The following is a 19,646-nucleotide window of genomic DNA, read 5'->3' as shown; positions in this document are numbered from 1 at the left end:
ACCCACTCCAGTATTCTTGCCTGGAGACTCCCATGAACAGAGGAGCTTAGTTGGCAACAGTCCATAGGGTCGCAAAGAGTTGAACACAACTGAAGAGACTTAGCACATATGCATGGTGATTTAAAAAAAAATAACCACAGATTCTTTAGCATCTCTCCTATTAGTTGATGAGCCTATGTCCCTTAGCCTTGTATCTGTGAAACTTGGGTTCTTCATTTCTAACCAAAAAAAAAAAAAAAAAAGAATTCAGGAGAAGTTATGTTACCTGACTTCCTAGCTTGGCTATAAAAGATAATAGTTTTGTCTTTTGCTTGGATTGCTTGCGCATGGAACCCTGAGCCACCACATACGAAATTCAACTACTCTGAGCCTCAGGATCATAGAATATTTTATGTGGAATTTCAGGACTTCAAAGGACTTTTTTCAGAAAACAAGGTAGAATATCAAATAATCACAGCTGTAGCTACCAGTTGACCATAGCCACAGAGAGACTCCAAGGGAGAACTTCTGTCTGAGCCTTTCCATGATTAATTCCTGAACTGCAGTACTGGCAGCCTAAGAACTTCCGTGACTGTCTAGCAGTTCAGACTTCATCTTCTGATGGAGGGAGTGGAGGCTTGATCTCTGGTTGGGGAGCTAAGTTCCCACATGCCTCATGGTGAAAAAACCAAAACATTAAAAAAAAAAAAAAGAATTGGTACCCTAATGAAATGGTTATTTATGCCAATAAGTTTTGTGGTAGTTTGTTATTCCACTGTTCAGTTCTGTCGCTCAGTCGTGTCTGACTCTTTGCAACCCCATGAATCGCAGCACGCCAGGCCTCCCTGTCCATCACCAACTCCCGGAGTTTACCCAAACTCATGTCCATCGAGTTGGTGATGCCATCCAACCATCTCATCCTCTGTCGTCCCCTTGTCCTCCTGCCCTCAATCTTTCCCAGCATCAGGGTCTTTTCCAATAAGTCAACTCTTCGCATGAGGTGGCCGAAGTATTGGAGTTTCAGCTTCAGCATCAGTCCTTCCAATGAACACCCAGGACTGATCTCCTTTAGGATGGACTGGTTGGATCTCCTTGCAGTTCAAGGGACTCTCAAGAGTCTTCTCCAACACCACAGTTCAAAAGCATCAATTTTTCAGTGGCATCTGGAATAATCTTACATTCATTACTTTGTTTCATTCTAAAAGTATATTTGATAAAGAAGTATATATTTAAAATTCCATTTTATAGATGACAAAGTGAGGAACAGAATGGCTGAGCAATCTTCCATAGGTTTCACATCAAGTATGGTTACATGGACTAGAAGCCAGGTCTTTTGTCCTGTCTATATATGTTCATATTGCATCTTATAGTTTCTCTATGAAACAGATCCATAAGTGTTTCAAAGGAGCACTGTCTTATTCACCAGATATGCCAAGCACTGTGATAGGTATTGATAATATAAAAGTGAGAGGAATTGATTTTTTTTCTCCCAAGGTATTTGTGTGTAGTCTAGAAAGAAGATAGCAATTAAATCCAAAAAAATGCAACACAGCTTAATAGATCTAATAATGTTGGTTTGCATGAGGTGCACAATAATTATAGGAAGAGCAAAGAGATTGAATTAAAAAGAAAATGTGTGTCAGATTGTAGGGTGAGGTGGTTAACTAGAGGTACAAAGAACAGTAAAGAACAATAGCTGTGAGAGAAACTGAAATAAATATGTTAAGCAGGTTAAGCTCTCTGTGAATGGACAACTGGTTGGTGGTCAATGATGTCGGTTTCAACTTTCTTGTTCAAGGGAAAGAACAAGAAAAATTTGAAGTAAGGAATAGTCACCTAAAGGTAGAAATATTCAATTACACCTATCAAAAGAGAAAGAGAGAGAGGGAATGAAATGTACATAATACCAACCACATCATAGATCATGGCTGTGCATTCCTGAAAAGTAGTTCAGTTCTTGTAACAATCCTCGACAGATATTCTAGTTTTCCTTTAAGATAATTAAATTAAAGCTAAAAAAAAAAAAAAAAAGAAAACCACGAGTTTAAATTCTAAAATATGAAAGCAGAGAGAAAGTGGAGGAACATTTTATGTGCGAGATGAAGTCAGAGAAAAGATGCGGAGGAGGGAATAGTTAGTGGGAAAAACAAAAGAAACAAAAAGTAGGATTGACACATTAAACATGGTCAGTGTCTTAGTCTCTTTTGGCTGCTGTGAGAGAATGACATAGACTTTGTGGCTTATAAGCAACAAAAATGTTTCTCATGGTTGTAGAGGCTGGGAATTCTAAGACAGAGCATCAGCAATTTTTATGTCTGGTGAAAATTCACATTCTAAGTCATAGGTGACCCTTTTGTAGATTCTTTACGTAAGAGGCAAGGACACTCTCTCGCATCTCTCTTAAAAGGAGATTAGTTGAATTCATCTGAAGGCTCTCTTCTCTTGATCTAATCACCCCAGAGACCCCCACCTCTAACTGCCATCACACTGGGGGTTATTTTTCAACATAGGAATTGTGGTGGAAGGCAAACTTGCAGTGTCTAGTGCTCAATGATAAAAGATCTTGAATATGAATATAGGCACTTGGATTTGATTTGCTGCAAACAAGCTTCTATTACAAGTTCTTGGGTCAAGATACTGCAAAATGATATTTTAGGGAGATTGATGTGGGTGGGATGAAATGAGGCTTGGAGAGGACATGAATCAGTGAAACAAGTCAAGAGGCTGTAAAAACATCTCAGGTCAGAGGTACCATGATACCTAACTGCTTTTCAGGCATGTCTTCCTCCACTTTTTCTGTATGATATGATAGTGAAAAAAATATTTTTAGATCCTCCACAATTTCCCATAATATAGTTTTAAGGTGATTTCTGTCCCTTGTCTACCTATATGTAAGAACAAAATAGATAAGCATGATGAGGAAAAAATTCAAAAGAAGTGAGGGAAAAAAGTTCAAATCTGCAATCATAGGACATTTGTCATTGACCAATAATCATGCTCCCTTTGCTAAACAAAGAGTGTGAAAATCTCAGACCATAAACTCACATTTTTAAGAAATGTGGTGGTTTAATTTTCTTTAAATCAACTGGATTTGTATTACAGTGTGTTATCTTGATAGGCTGATGGGAAACACACAAATCTTACATATTTGCATTGTGTTTGGAGATGGGACAGTGTTTAACCTTACACTTTTTTTTCTATCTTTCTGTCTCTGTTTTTATCTCTCTTTTTCTTTTTCTTGCTCTGTCCTGCACTGCCTTTCTCTCTCTCTTTCCCTGTTCTCACTTCTCTTTTCCTCTCCTCTTCTCAAAGGCATTCTCTGTTCCCTTTCTATGACTTTTAGCACATAAATGGTCGAAAATTTAGAAAGAAAAAGACCATAAATGTGACTTGTAGGCACATTCTCCTTTGGGACCCATAACAAATTCCTCCCAGAAGGCAATGAGTACAATAGCTCTTTGCCACAATCTGAAGTTAAAGAAGAGAAACCCCATGGATTAAAAACAGAAATTTAGCATCTTAATTAAGGAAGACAGTTGTGGGCATTTCTTTTGATATCATGGACCTTGAATTCAATATAAAAGACAGTTACTCTTTGTAATTATACATTTTCCGTTGGAAATTAAGATGTTTCAGAACTACATGTGTTTGAATGTACTTCCTGTGTAAGAGAATGCTAACAGCATCCTCCTTATTTCCAAGCCTATACATATTTGGAAGATGAGATAGATACTATTTTCCTCCATTCTGTCCTCCTCTCTGCGCAAGTCTTGTATACCCTATTTCACTGACATACTTCCTGGCTGTATGACTTCCCTTGGCCAGTGGATATAAGCAGATATAACATATTCTAGTTTTGAAGATAAGTTTTAAGAGTCATTTTGTGATTTCATTTTGTTCTTTTCTGTTTATCAATGTTGTTCCAAATATGGGCTGCTTCTTCAAACTAAAGAGGAACAGGGTTCCTGCCTGAACACTGACTGAACACACTTGCAGTCAAATGTAGTTGACATTTAGCATGGGTTAAGAAATAAACCATGTGTTGTCAGCCATTGCTATTCTGTGTTTGCTTTCCTACACAGCACAGATTAGCTTATCAGGTTTGTACAAGATTCCTATAGCTAAGAAATAAAAAGGAGTCTAATGGAGATTTATTCTTGTGTTTGGTATTCTAACAAGTATACTAACACAACAGGCAGTACAAAAATCTGACTCATAAAAAAGCATCATTTTAATAGTAAGCAAAATTATCATTACCTCCAAGTCTCCAAATGAGTTCCTTAATTGGTGTTTGGGAGATGATATAATGGAAGCCTCAATATCTGCTTCTTACTTTCACTCACTCTTAGTGGGACCTGATACATCAAGAGGAGAATGAGTAAAGTCTTGTATACAAGACTTTCAAGCATACAGTACTAGAGTCATTCTATTAGAAATATACCAGGCAGCTGGAGAACCGAGGGATGATTTAGTTTTGTGTGGCATCCTTACTGTGCTACAACAAGCTTTACCAGAGAGACAACTCTTCACTGGAATGACACAGTGGGAGATACAGCCTGGAAGGGAAGGATGATCAAGTACCACAGGGAACACAGAGTGGCTCGTATCTGTGATCATGTTCTGCTTCTTTTCATTGCTGCTTCAGGAAAGTCAGTCGGGACACTGGAAAGATCACCTAGAAGGTGAACATAAATAGAACAAATGTTTCCACAAGATAGTGCTCAAAATCCTTCGAGGTAAGTTTCAGCAGTATGTAAAGCAAGAACTTCCAGATGTACAAGCTAGATTTAGAAAAGATGGAGGAACAAGAGTTCAAGTTCCCAACATCCATTGGAACATAGAGAAAGCAAGGGAATTCCAGAAAAAATATCTACTTCTGCTTCATTGACTATGTTAAAGCCTTTGAATGTGTGGATTACTGCAAACTGTGGAAAATTCTTAAGAGATAGGAATACCAGACCATTTTGCCTGCCTCCTGAGAAGCCTCTATGCATGTCAAGAAGCAACAGTTAGAACTGGACATGGAAAAATGGACTGGTTTGAAATTGGGAAAAGAGTAAATCAGGCTGTATTTGGTCACCCTGCTTATTTAGCTTCTATGCAGAGTACATCATGTGAAATGCCAGCCTGGATGAAGCACAAGCTGGAATCAAGATTGCCAGGAGAAATAACAACCTCAGACATGCAGATGATATACTCTAATGGCAAAAAGTAAAGAGGAGCTAAAGAGCCTCTTGATGAAAGTGAAAGAGGAGAGTGAAAAAGCTGGCTTGAACTTCAACATTCAAAAAACTAAGATAATAGCATCAGGTCCCATCACTTCGTGGCTAATAGATGAGGAAAAAATGGAAACAGTGGCAGATTTTATATTCTTGGGCTCCAAAATCACTGTGGATGGTGACTGCAGCCATGAATTTAAAAGATACTTGATCCTTGGAAGAAAAGCTATGACAAAACTAGACAGCATATTATAAAGCAGGGACATTACTTTGCTGACAAAGGTCGATATAGTGAAAGCTGTCATTTTTCCAGCAGTAATGTATGGATATGAGAGTTGGACCATAAAGAAGGCTGAGCACCAAAGAATTGATACCTTGAAACTGAACTGTTGGAGAAGTCTCTTGAGAGTCCCTTGGACGGCAAGGAGATCAAACCAGTCCATTCTAAAGGAAATTAACCCTGAATATTCATTGGAAGGACTGATGCTGAAGCTGAAATTCCAATAATTTGGCCACCTGATGCAAAGAACTGACTCATTGGAAAATACCCCGATGCTGAGAAAGATTGAAGGCAAGAGGAGACTGGGTCGAAAGAGGATGAGATGGTTGGATGACATCACCGATTCAGTGCATATGAGTTTGAGCAAACTCCAGAAGATAGTGAAGGACAGGGAAGCCTGACATGTTGCAGTCCATGGAGTTTCAAAGAGCAAGACAAGACTTGGTGACTGAACAAAAAAAAAAAACCAAAATATTTGCTTAGATGGAACACTGCTTAATCACTTACACATTTTCTCTCAATTTTAGTTTTCTTTAAAGTTTGGATTGATGAAATTGGGAAGAGAGAACGGTTATTGATCTTCCTTAAATTCAGCACTGATAGAGGTCAAGGCTATGGTCTATGGAGATAGAATATTTACATGTAAGTCCAAACTCCATCACTGAATCTTTAAGGAAAACTTGGATATGTGATTACCACTGTACAGTTCAGTGTCTACATCTGTCAAATAGTAATAAGACTATCTTTCAGAGGATTATCTTAAAGGTTAGTATTAAATTAGTCAATATATGGAAGGTGCTTAGAATAAATCCTGACATATAGTAAGCACTTAGTGTTACATATTAATTTTTCATGATCTCTTAAAATACCCATGAATTAGGTGTTTATGGTTTTTTTAACTGAGAAAAGTGAAGCTTATAGCCGTTAATAAATTTTCTCAAGGTTACTCCATCAACAAATTGTTAATTCCAAAATATAAACAAGTCTGTCTTACAATGTTCCTCTCCATGTTAAAAGGGATGGGCAGTGGGTGGCTTACCTAATGAAAGGGAGACTTGGAGCATTGACTAGAGGTTGGACAAATTGTACTAAAATGAAATGTAGGAAAGCAGTTATTTAAGGTGATAATTCAAATTTAAAAGTGAAGGAAATAGTGGGGAAAAGTGTATGTGATCCAGGCAAGAGAACAACTTCCTTCCAGTTAGCCCTGATAGTTTTGTTTGTTTGTTTTTAACAGAAAATGAAAGGTGCACAAGGTTATATGAAACTTTCTTACATTATGCTCCCCATCTGGATCCTCCCACTAACTCTGTTGGCGCTACGACCCCAATTTTCAACTCAAATCAAGGACATGACTTCCTCTTTTTACATTAATCTATAAGGGTGACAAGAACTCTGTTTAATTTTTAGCTTCTTGCATATTCATTGTATAGTAACTGTTGACCAAAAAGTGCACAATGTGAGAGCTGCAAGTTGTTTTATTTGGAGCTGTATGAGGACTGCAGCCCAGAAGACGATACCTCAGATAGTTCTGAGAAACTGCTTCAGAGAGGTCGGAGGAGGACAGTATTACCCACATTTATTTTTTTTGTAAGAAGTTTCTGCTGGTCTCAAGAAGCTTCTACTAGTCACAAGAAACAGTTGTCACCAGGAACGATTTTAGTGCTTTTCTAGATATGAGGAGATAAAAGAATCGGGCTCATAAAATCAGCTCCTGAGAATATCTAACTATCTGAAGATCTGTTCTGCCAGCTTTGCCCTGAGACACACAGGGCCTGTTTTGCCCTCCACCTGAAAAGGGGTAATGCAGGTCAGCACCTCAGCAGACCATGAGTTAATCCTCTAGAGGTAGATGGCAAGTGCCAATTTGTAGTTGACAAGACTCAGTGTCTGCAGCATCTTATTCTTGAGACTCTATAAGTGACCAGGCATCTCCACGTATAATCCAGGCTGTGAAATGTGCCCAGAGAAAAATATCTTAAATAGACCATAACAAAAAATATCAAATCAACTATAATCCTTTGAAAGTAAGGTGGTTATTATCATAATAATGAATACTGAGTCGTAGTTGGTTAGGATATACTGGTGAACTATAGAGTTTATATGAACTATATAGCTTTATAGTTGGACTATAAAGAAAGCTGAGTACTGAAGAATTGATCCTTTTGAACTGTGGTGTTGGAGAAGACTCTTGAGAGTACCTTGGACTGCAAGGAGGTCCAACCAGTCTATCCTAAAGAAAATCAGTCCTGAATGTTCATTGGAAGGACTGATGCTGAAGCTGAAACTCTGATACTTTGACCACCTGATGTGAAGAACTGACTCACTGGAAAAGATTCTGATGCTGGGAGGGGTTGGGGGCAGGAGGAGAAGGGGAAAACAGAGGATGAGATTATTGAATAGCATCACCAACTCGATGGACATGAATTTGAGCAAGCTCTGGGCATTGGTGGTGGATAGGGAAGCCTGGCGTGCTGCCGTCCATGGGGTCACAAAGAGTCAGACTCGACTGAGCAACTGAGCTGATACGGGTGAAATGAAGGGAAGATTATTTAGGGGTCTTCCCTGGTGGCTCAGATGGTGAAGAATCTGTCTGCAATGGAGGAGACCTGGTTTCAATCCCTGGGTCAGGAAGATCCCCTGGAGAATGTAATGGCTACCCATTCCAGTATTCTTGCCTGGAAAATTCCATGGGCAGAGGAGCCTGGTAGGCTATAATCCATGGAGTTGCAAAGAGTAAGATATGACTGTGTGACTTTATATGAGTAAAATAAAGGGACGATTATTTAGATAAATATACCATGTTTTACATTAATTCATTGTCATATCAATTCAGTTCAGTTGCTCAGTCGTGTCTTACTCTTTGCAACCCCATGGACTGCAGCACACCAGGCTTCCGTGTCCATCACCAACTCCCGGAGCTTACTCAAACTCATGTCCATTGAGTCAGTGATGCCATCCAGACATCTCACCCCCTGTCGTCCCCTTCTCCTCCTGCCTTCAATCTTTCCCTTATACTCTTGGGGAAATTGTATTTTCAGAGGTGTGTGCATGCTCAGTTGTCTCTGACTCTTTCCAGTCCCATGGACTGAGCCCACCAGGCACCCCTGTTCTTGGGATTTTCCAGGCAAGAATACTGGAGTGGGTTGTGGTTTATTTTCAGGAGGGGAGTTAGTTATAAATCCCATAGTTGGTACATGCTGGCTGGCAGTCTTTACGGAGGTTCAAAAAGTACTTGAGAAGACATTCTTTTTCTTGTTGACTTTCATATTATATGTTGGACTTGTGTTAAACCTAGAAGTAGCAACCAGAATTATTTCTAGCTCACTCATCTATACAATTAAGTACTCAGTAGGGGAAATTTCATTAATGTGAGTAACTTCAAGGCAAGATTATAGTTGATGCATCTCAATGTCTTCTCACGCTGGAACTGCACCCAGCAATTGTGACAGCCATCTTACAATTTTCACACTTGGGTTCTTGACAATGTTAAGAATTTTATTCACATTCATACTGAGAGATGGCTTACATCCCAGCATTTTGTAATTATTTTACTTTACCCCCTGCATCCTGGGGTCATTTGTGCTGTGTTCCCCCAAGCTGCTCAGGAATGTTTCAAATCCAGTAGACTTCATGCTGGTGACCCTCTGAATTTAAGGACTTGAGGGATAACTGAAATCTCAGCTGCCAGTCACTGAGTCCAAATAAGGAACTGGGCAAGTTAGGGTGACCTTTGTTGACAAAGTAATGTCTTTACTTGTTAATATGCTGTCTAGACGGTCATAACTTTTCTCCCAAGGAGTAAGTGTCTTTTGATTTCATGGCTGCAGTCACCAATTGCAGTGATTTTGGAGCCCCAAAAAATAAAGTCTGCCACTGTTTCCCCTGTTTCTCCCATCTATTTGCCATGAAGTCATGGGACCAGATGCTATGATCTTTGTTTTCTGAATGTTGTATATTCAGTGTACAGTGTATTCTGTACTTGTCATAAATTTACTCTTCCAGACTCAGTCTAATGGCAGTTATTGTGGAATACTAATGACTTGGTAGTTCTGCATCTCCGAAATAAAGGAAATACCTTTACATTTGGAATATCCAATGTTTGTGCAGTTCCTTCTTGAAACACTAATACACATACTACATAAAATGTAAAAACTTCTAGGTGACTGAAAGGAAACTCGTTAAACTAAAGATAGATATCAAATGTGAAGGAGTTATGTAAAATGATAAAGAATTAATACCTTTAATTTGTAAAAAGCTGTGTACAAATCAGTTTTTAAAAATCTCCAAAATGTTATAGAAAAGCCAGCTTATGATATAAATTCACAGAGAACATATAAAAGAAATATATTAAATAAACATATAAAAGGTACCAAACATGATATGGAAAGTGTACAAACTTCTGTGAGTAATCTTTTACACGTGTGAGTAAAAGAAATGGGAAGAAAAGCAATAATCTGATGTATTTTTTCCTAATCTTTCTAAAATAGCACATATTTTTGTGGCTGTGTATAACATACTGCAAACTTTTGTCGTTAGGTATCAAAAAGTTACAAAAAAAATAAATGTTTGATTCTGGATTCTGTATTTGAAATTTATTCAAAGGGAAAAGTTACATAAGTTCACAAAAATACATGAACAATATGTATTACAGCATTTTTATTATATTACAGGTTGCAATACAGATTTACTTAAATTATGCTATACTACCAAACAGTGGCAGCCAGCCACTAAGCAGATGGCTAGGTAGATAAGTAAAGAGACAGGAGTAGATCATTCTTCCTAAACTATGTTATACATATACACGTGCACGTAGACCCACATAAGCACCCAGATACTAATTTGCCTTTAAAAAAAAAATACACTCCATGATACAAGAGAAAAAAACTTAAATAAAAAATGAATTTAAGTAAAATTAATATCATGAGCAATGCAAGGTATAAGTTAGTGGTTTTGATTTTAAAAGTTGGAGGAAAGATTCAGAAAATTTATCTCCTTTTTATCCTTCCTTGAATCAAAGCTGTCATCAAATTGTATAACTTATAAAATGAAAAAAACCTGTGAGAGGGTGTCTTATGATGAAGAGCTAATATTACCCATTCAGTGAGGGGAGATACTGATGAATATTCACTGCACATATTTTCATATGTGAGGGAAGTACTGACCTGTGCCACACTGCACTAGTTATCCCTGGCTTTCCAGATATAGACCTTTATTCTCATTTCAGTTGTATTTTGTAACTGAAAAACTGCTCTCAAGAAAAGCTGTAAAATCCATTAGCAGGAAAATATAAATTGTAACCTGACCCCAGAATCTTTGTGCTTCACCTTTAGAATTATCTACAGCCACATTTTCAGATTTGGGGAGCCTAGGGAGAGGTGTTAGGAATTTCCCTGCCTGCCAGAACACACTGGCCTAGTGGTATTCTCCTCTATCTCTGTTCCCTGCAGGTGCCCTGGCATGAGGAGGTATCTAGGAAAGTGGCCAGACTGTTTACAGGCCTTGAGCAAAGGATCACTTTCAAATTATCCTATCTGTCTGGGGGACAATAGGAGAGCATTCAGCTTACCTTCCAAGTCTAGACTGACTGAGGAAACTTGTGAGTGAGGATTATTTTGTGAAACAGACTTCATCTATATTTCTGACTTTCAGATTTGCTAAGGTCTATTTTCGATGTGGGCAAAATGCCCTGCAGTCTGCCCAAAGTTTTGGGCAGGGCAGTAATGCCAACTAAGATCTCTAATCTTATAATCTTCCCTCTAATCTTATCAATTCTTTGCATTTGTTAATTCATAAATCCTCTCAACCACCTTGCAAGAGGTTGGAGTCTTTACCAGAGAGGAAACTGTTCCTGCAGTTTCCAGTGACTTCTTGGAAAAAAACAGAATTTCAGTCCAAGCAGCTTAAACCTAGTGTTTGCACTCAAACAAATTTTAGGATGTTACATATTATAGAAACACTGACCATGGAATTCTCCAGGCAAGTATACTGGAGTGGGTAGCCATTTCCTTCTCCATGGTATCTTTCCAACCCAGTTATTGAACCAGGGTCTCCTGCATTGCAGGCAGATTCTTTACCATCCAAACCACCAGGGAAGCCCTATAGTAATACTAATCAAATATACTTCCTTTTAGACTCATAGCTGCTGACATTATCAAGATCTCAGATTCACTAGCTTTATTTGCTTTTTATGTGCAATGTGTATTCCATTTGGATTTATCTTTATTAAAAAGTTGAACAATGAATAAAATATTCAGAATGCATAAAGATAAATAGAAACTGACCCTGTTACCTCCCCATTCCACTCCTCTGATGTAAACATTAATAAATATCTGCTGTTACGCTTATGTCATTCTTTAAGTTCACACACATGTTGAGTCATTGATTTAATAATATTTGAATTATTTATACATAATTGTGTTTTTGTTTTTAAAAAGTGGAATCACACTAAACATACTGCTCCATCACTTATATTTTTCACTAAGATACACTATATATATATGTATATGTGCATGTATATGTATGTTTATACATATATGTATATTGTGCATATCTCTATTGCCAATCTATCCTAGCATTTTTGTGTTTATTATATTATAAACTGATGCTTTTCTCCTTCTAGATCTCCTGTCTTCATATGTACAGTTTAAACTTTTTAAGTATGTTTTCTCTTTTATTCTTAATCTCTTAACTCATTTTGTATTGGTATATATTCATTAATAAGCCTGTCCATAGCTACTGTTTTAGGTGCTTAAACTATAGAAAGGTACCTAGATTATGTACCTGCTTTTTTGGAACTTATATTTGTGTCGTCGGATATTCCCATATGATTTTTCAGAACACTGACTCAGATTTTAGTGGTGTCATTCTATTTTTTTAGTTCTGTTTATTCAGTCTATTCATGTAAAAGTCATGTTTTCATTGTCTTTTTTTAATTCTGAAAAGCTTTTTGCACTGTTAATTTTATGTCACTGAGAGTTTTTATTATAGTTTTCCTAACACATGTTTTTGGTTTTTTCCATTCATTATAGCTCCATAGTAGTCCATAATTTGTATTTTGAGCTGGATCTTCCTCCCCCAGGTTACTGATCCTCCTTCAGAGAGATGAACATATTACTTTTCTTTAATTAGAGTTTATTTTGTGTCCTTTCATTAGCTGTAAAAGTAGACTTATGGGATCACTTGAATAATGACAGACACGTAAAAATGATGCTGTGACATTATCTGCTAGAGTTAAAACTAGCTGGTCAGGGATTACCTGATAGTTGAGATGCAGAGAAGCTCACTAACTTCCTTGGATATTCAGGGTAGAATATATGGCTTTCTTCTCTGATCTCATTTCCCTAGCTCTCATCTAATGCCCAGAGGATGAATCTATTCACTTGCCCTTTCCACTGGAGATTTTGTTTAAATTAAGGTCATAAGGATACTCCAGGCTCTCTGAGTTCTTTTAATACAGAGAGATGGGTACAAGATAAATATTTCAGAGACATAAGCTCACTATCTCCCCATAATTATTCTTTTGCATCTTTCTTTACCCCATCCTGCTCTCTCTTCTCTGTACAAAACAAGCATGATTTGAGTTAGCAAAATGATCAGACATATTTTAACCATAGTGGTGAAATAGATGATTTTATTGGTATTAGTAATTTTCATCTAATAGAGCTACTGATTATGGTTTAGTGTTTTTCCACTGTTGTACAAATATTGTACAGTACACATTGTACTTTTGGGTTTCCCTGGTGGCTTAGACAATAAAGAATCTGCCCACAATGCAGGAGACCTGGGTTCGATCCTTGGGTTGGGGAGATCCCCTGGAGAAGTGAATGGCTACCCACTCCAGTATTCTTGCCTGGAGATCCCATGGAGAGAAGGGCCTGGCAGGCCACAGTCCATGGGGTCACAAAGAGTCGGACATGACTGAGCGACTAACGCTTTCACTTTCATAAGATTTTTATTTAAAAAATGCATATAAAAGCATCAGAGAACAAAGTCAGGCTTAGTAGCTAATGCCGGGAGCCACATCTTTAATAACATAATTTGTGAAAGCGTATCTCTGCATATTTGTGAGAGCAACGTTGCATGTATACAGCTTAGGGGAAGATGCCAACCGATACTTCAATGTATTCTTTTCACATTAGCACAGATCACAGCTGGCAGAAATGGATTGGCTTTTTAGATTTATTATTATTATTATTATTTTTAGGTTCTCACACTGGTTAGATAATAAAATGGACAGATATTAAAGAACAAATTTGGGTTGTAGAAAATGAAAGCAAAATGTCATTTCATGATAGATGAGAAAATTTGGCTGAAACTTCCTTCCTTTAGGGGTTTGTTCTAGTAAGAACAGAGCACAACTAAATGGTATTTGTTGCTCAGAGGAATGGCTTCTTATTACAGTGGACAGCATCATTCTCCCTGCTTGTGTTTTCAATAACTATTGTATTTTATGTTTCTAATTATTAGAACAAAATATGCTAAAATTTGCTCTAAGCTTTGTAGACCAAAATTCCCTATGTTCTGCTTTGAATTTCTTTTCCTTGTGTGTGATATGCAATCTATATGCCCTTTACTCAAAGAGGGAACTCCTTCTATACATGAAATAAAGAATTTTACAGTTGTATAGTTTGATCACATCAAGTTTGAATAAACTCAATAATCTTATATATAGGAAATATATTCTACATTCCAGTATGAGTTTGTTTTATTTCAAATACTAGTCTTTAAATTAGTATTTAGCTTTAAGTTTCAAAAAGAAATGATTGGGAAATTAAATAGCCCAGGGAGCTCAGGTCAGTGCTCTGTGATGACCTAGATGGGTGGGATGGGGGTGGGTGGGAGAGACGTCCAAGAGGGGGAAATATATGTATATATACAGCTGATTCACTTTGTTGTGCAGCAGAGACTAACACAACATTGTAAAGCAAACATACTCCAATAAAAAATTAGATATGTGAACTAAGCAGTGTCTCCTGCCTGTCAATACAGGAGACATAGAGATGTGGGTTGGCCCCTGGGTATGGCAGATAGTCTGTAGGAGGGCGTGGCAATCCACTCTAGTATTCTTGCTTGGAGAATCCCATGGACAGAGGAGCCTGGCAGGCGATGGGCCCTAAGGTCACAAAGAGGCAGACACAACTGAAGCAATTTAGTGGCAGCAGCAAGCAGTATAAATAAGCTGGTCATGAAATTCATGCCACAGACAGTTGATATTTTGTTTCAAATCTGAGTGCCTATGCAAAGCAAGGGAGGAAGTATGGAGAAATATACCAAATGTTTGGTTCAGTCACTTTGTATGTACCTGGCAAAACTTGTTTTACATGTAGATATTTGTTTAATAGTTGCCATCAGTGGTAGTTAGGGCCTCCCAGGTGGCACTAGTGGTAAAGAATCCTGTTACAATACTGGAGACGTAAAAGATGTGGGTTCGATTCCTGGATTGGGAAGATACCCTGGAGGAGGGCATGGCAACCCACTCCAGTATTCTTGCCAGGCTTGCTATGTAGTTCTTTGCTATGTCCTGTAAGTTATATTGCAAACAATTAGCAATAACTGCTGGGTTTAAAAATTTCCTATGAAGTAAAATTAATTTTATTGCAAGTAGTTATTACTTAATTTATATTCGTATTTATACATTTTGTATGTGTGTATATATATATATCTTATATTTGTTTGAAGATCTGATGTAAAATTCAGCCACTTGACTCTCAGAGAGTCTAAACTACATGGGAACACACACACATCACAGGAAAATAAACTCAAAATATTAAAAATAATATGAAAATCAAATTGCACTCAGCTTCCTAAATTTATCTTCACACACTTTTGCCTGAGCTCTTTGGTTATCTACCAAATGGAAAAGTATTTACTTCCTATATACATGCTGTAAAAAATACAAACTGTTTCACACACCATAAAATACATTTGCAATGAATGTTTTCCACACCCTTCTTAGCGGCTACTGGCTTTTAAACATAGTAATTGAATTACACTCAACTGAACTAATTTTATTTGGGTTGATGGGAGTGATCAGACTGGCCTAAAGCGACAAATGAACTGCAAATCTTCTCTAAGATTTTAACTTTTGATTTAAAAACTGTGCTCTATCAGTTCTATTAGTTTTCTTTCATTTTACAAACCACATAATCATTTGAGTTTACGACTACAACTATTCCCAGCTGTGTTGTAGGAATGCATTAAATGAGAATGTGAAATATAAAAACGAAACTCATCTCATTCAGTGCTATCAAATAAACCAGTAACAGATGAAACCATATCACTGTCAAAGGTGTGGAAAACAAGGACTTTGAATCTGAATAGATTCAATCCAAATCTGGACTACTATAATTTTGATCATTTTACATAAAATGTGATACATTATAGTGTACAATACATTATCTATTCTGATCAAGGACCCCAAAACTTTACCTTCCTATTTAACAAGTATGCACAGTGAGAGATTTAATAGATATATATAGTATAACATTGTATAGCATAATGTGATGTGATAAAATAGTATATAAATGACTAAATCTATTTGGAAAAGTGATAAAGTAAGTTTTTTTTTTGAGATAACGTACAGAAAAGACTAATTGATCACCACTCAGCTGTTTGTGACAAACAGTTCTCTATAGAAACCTAAGTACAAGATATATGTCTTAAGTGTCTTAATGCTTGATGGATCAACTATAAATAGCATTTTCATGATGATTGAAATGAATGTTAAGTACCATGTTGAGGCCTGGATAAATAGGTAAACATTGACTTGACATAAAGTGTTCCATTTCAAATCATGTGCAGTAGAAAAATCTATATTTACTGTAATATTTCTATGTTCAACTTAATTTGACATGCCTAGATTGCAAATCCCATATTTTCCTTTATCATATTACATGGTTAACAAAAGATGTGATGTGCTTCTATTAGAAATCAGTTTGACAAAAGTAATAAGAAAGCGATGCTTGCTAATAATCATTTTTCATATACATAATGTAATTTTAATGTCTAGTTTTAAGTGTGATAACTATATTTTATCATATGCCTCATTATGGCTATAAAAGTATTCATAAATTCAAAAATGTAACTGAATGAGCTCTGTGTATATATGTGTGTTCAGAAAACAGGAAGAGAGAATTAGCACTTACTCATTTTCTACTATTGCCAGACACTGAAATTACAAACTAAATGTGTTCTTTACAAATTGTACCTCAAATTCTTGCAAAAAATATACAATAAATATTATTTTATTCCCTTGAATAAAACTTTTGAAGACACTGAAGCTCCTTTATCCAGTAAGTCATTCAACATTTATTGAGCATCTACTGCACATCAAGTACTGTTATAGGTACTGACAGGCCCTGTTTTGGCAGTAAGAAAGCATGTGTGTGTTCTTCACAGGTGCAGTTTAGGTTTTTTACAGCCTTACTGTCAGTTCCGCTGGTTTGCAAGCCAGCTAAGGGGATTCATCCCCTTGGTTGTCAAACCCACAGGGCTAGGGTGCACAGTATGCGAATGAGCAGTTAGTATAATCCCCTCCTCTCCCACGTCCCTTCCTAGAGGCACAGGCCCGTGTGTGATCACTTCCCTTCCCTTCCTATGTGCAGCTCTTTCTTAACAGCCTTGGTCATAGAAGAGTCTTTCTGCCAGTCTTCAGTTTGTTTTCAGTGAGAGTTGCTTCACATGTACATGTAATTTTGATGTGTTTCTTGTAGCTCAGTTGGTAAAAAATCTGCCTGCAGTGTGGGAGACCTGGGTTCGATCCCTGGGTTGGGAGGATCCCCTGGAGAAGGGAAAAGCTAACCACTCTAGTATTCTGGCCTGGAGAATTCCATGGACTGTAATAGTCCATGGGGTTGCAGAGAGTCAAAGCGACTAAGCGACTTTCACTTTCACTTTGGGGGAGGTGAGCTCTGCATCTTCTACTCCACCATTTGATATTCCCTCCGATACCTCTTTTCTGATTGAGGCTGAGTGTTGCATGCTCAATTTTCATCCTTGTGTCAGATTTCTCATAGCTTTTCCAAAGTACACACCACAATGAGCATTTGCCAGTTTTTGGTTCCCCTGTATCTAGATACACTTCCTAGTTTGGAATAGTTCTCCACTGTATGTGGAAGGTGAAATACACACCCCATCCAGAACTCAGACTCACTAGCTTCCTCACCTAAATTCTACAAACAGCTCTGGGAATTAGGACAGAGATGAATTAGCTGAATTCCAAAAGACTTTGAAGTGACGGCTAGTGATATAGACAGACTTTTACATCTAGCATATAGTGGGTTAGCTATCCTAACATACCCCCACCTGAATCTAGAAAAGGTACTTTTTGCCAGACGGCCTTGCTACTCTGGAGTGATAGTTGAAAAATTTGGGCTCACCAACCCACAGTACTTATCATGTTCAATCTTAAAACTAGCAGTTTACATATAAAATACCTACCCAATGGTGTATAGAGTGGAACAGAGAAAGTATAATAAACACAGATGAGATAAAAGCCAAACTCTTTATTGACAAGTGTGCTAACAGAGCACTAATGTTGCTTAATGTTGATTGTTGTAGTATTTGATTCTGATCATGGCTTAAAAAGCTCTAAATATTTTAACTACTGGCCCCCAAATCCTCCTAGACATACTGAAGGATTTCTCTAAGCTCAGTCTAACTTACTGGCCCTCTCTGAGAGTAGCAGGAATATCTCTCATGTCTTGCACATAGTGGACACTTTTCAGCTGCATTCTTGAGTCACCAGCATGTCAGGCCCCATCATACAGTGGTATGACGAAGCTGTCCACCACTGTACTCTTAATTTGCTCCTCTCAAGAGGTAGGCTTACTTTATGGTATCTCCTTGCATGCCCTTCAAATACGGCCTTTAGTTAAATAACTGTTTTTGGAAGGAACTGGAGAAATGTGATAATCCTCAGTATGTCACTAAGCTTTCTTTTTTCAAAAAAGAAATACGTGAAATATTTTACATAGCACATTTTGGTTTTCTGAACCAAGCCTCCCAGGAGCTGGTGCATTTTGCTCCTTTAAAAAATCAGAAATAAACAATCCACCTTTGCATTTCTATTACCTAGGCCTTCTAAATCTAGAATTCTGGTCTTTGTGGCAATAATTACTATTTTTTGAAAGCAGTATAGATGATTACTAATAGGTTTATGAGCCCCTAATGAAGGTTAACAATCCCATTTAACGTCCTGCTTGCTTGGTGGCTGGAATTTTTTTTTTTTTTCCTACCCAAAGCATCTCAAAGCCTCAAGAGTCCAGAATTCTTCCTCCCTCCATCAATAATGATGCTTCATGTATCAGCTGCGAGAGTCATCTGATGCTTATGTTTAAAATCATAAGAAACAAACAAACCAAAAAAACCTTTCTGAAATATTCAGAATATCATTTGCACTGTTCCTGTATCAACTACAGGCAAATATAAGATCATGTTGAGTATGATATTAAATTGGAGGGGAAATGGAATTCAAGAAAATATATATGGACAAATTACATAGAAAGTAAACATAGATTGATAGAGATACATGGATAGAGATACACAGAGAGAGATTCATAGTTAGGAAAGATTATTAGAATCATTAATGAAAAAGTTGGTTTCCAGCAGAGAGTAAGAGAGCTTGACTTAAGAGAGAAGGTGTTAATTAAACTCAGTCAGACCAAATAATACACTTTCAAAGTTTTAAATAGCCTGAAATTCATGAGATTAAAATAAGTTTGAACTGGAGAGAGAAATTGTAATGATTTTTTAAATTTGCCAAACTGAAGAGTAGCTTAATAACAAATGAAAATCTTATAAATTTCTTAGTTTTTCCTCTTCAAAATGTAAAATAAATTGTAAACCACTTTAAAACAGTATATCAGAAATGGAAAATCTGCAGTTAATACCATGTCCTCAAAATAGATGTACATTAAAGGAATATAGTCATATAAATGCTATTTCCATTGTGTATGCCTTGATATTTAGACAGATGATAACATCTTAAAAGGTTCAATTACAGTGGAAATAAAAAATGTAGTTTTTATTTCAAGGCACTTTGGCAAATAAATAATTAAACATACATAAACCTGCTCAATGGGCTTCCAAGGTGGCACTAGTTCTTTAAAGAACTAGTGAACTAAAGAACTTGCCTGCCAATGCAGAAGACATAAGAGCCATGCAGA

This window comes from Odocoileus virginianus, chromosome 1 (genome assembly GCF_023699985.2).
Source record: "Odocoileus virginianus isolate 20LAN1187 ecotype Illinois chromosome 1, Ovbor_1.2, whole genome shotgun sequence".
In the NCBI taxonomy this organism is placed as follows: domain Eukaryota; kingdom Metazoa; phylum Chordata; class Mammalia; order Artiodactyla; family Cervidae; genus Odocoileus; species Odocoileus virginianus.
The sequence above is the reverse complement of the archived record's forward strand: the minus strand, read 5'-3'. Positions refer to the sequence as shown.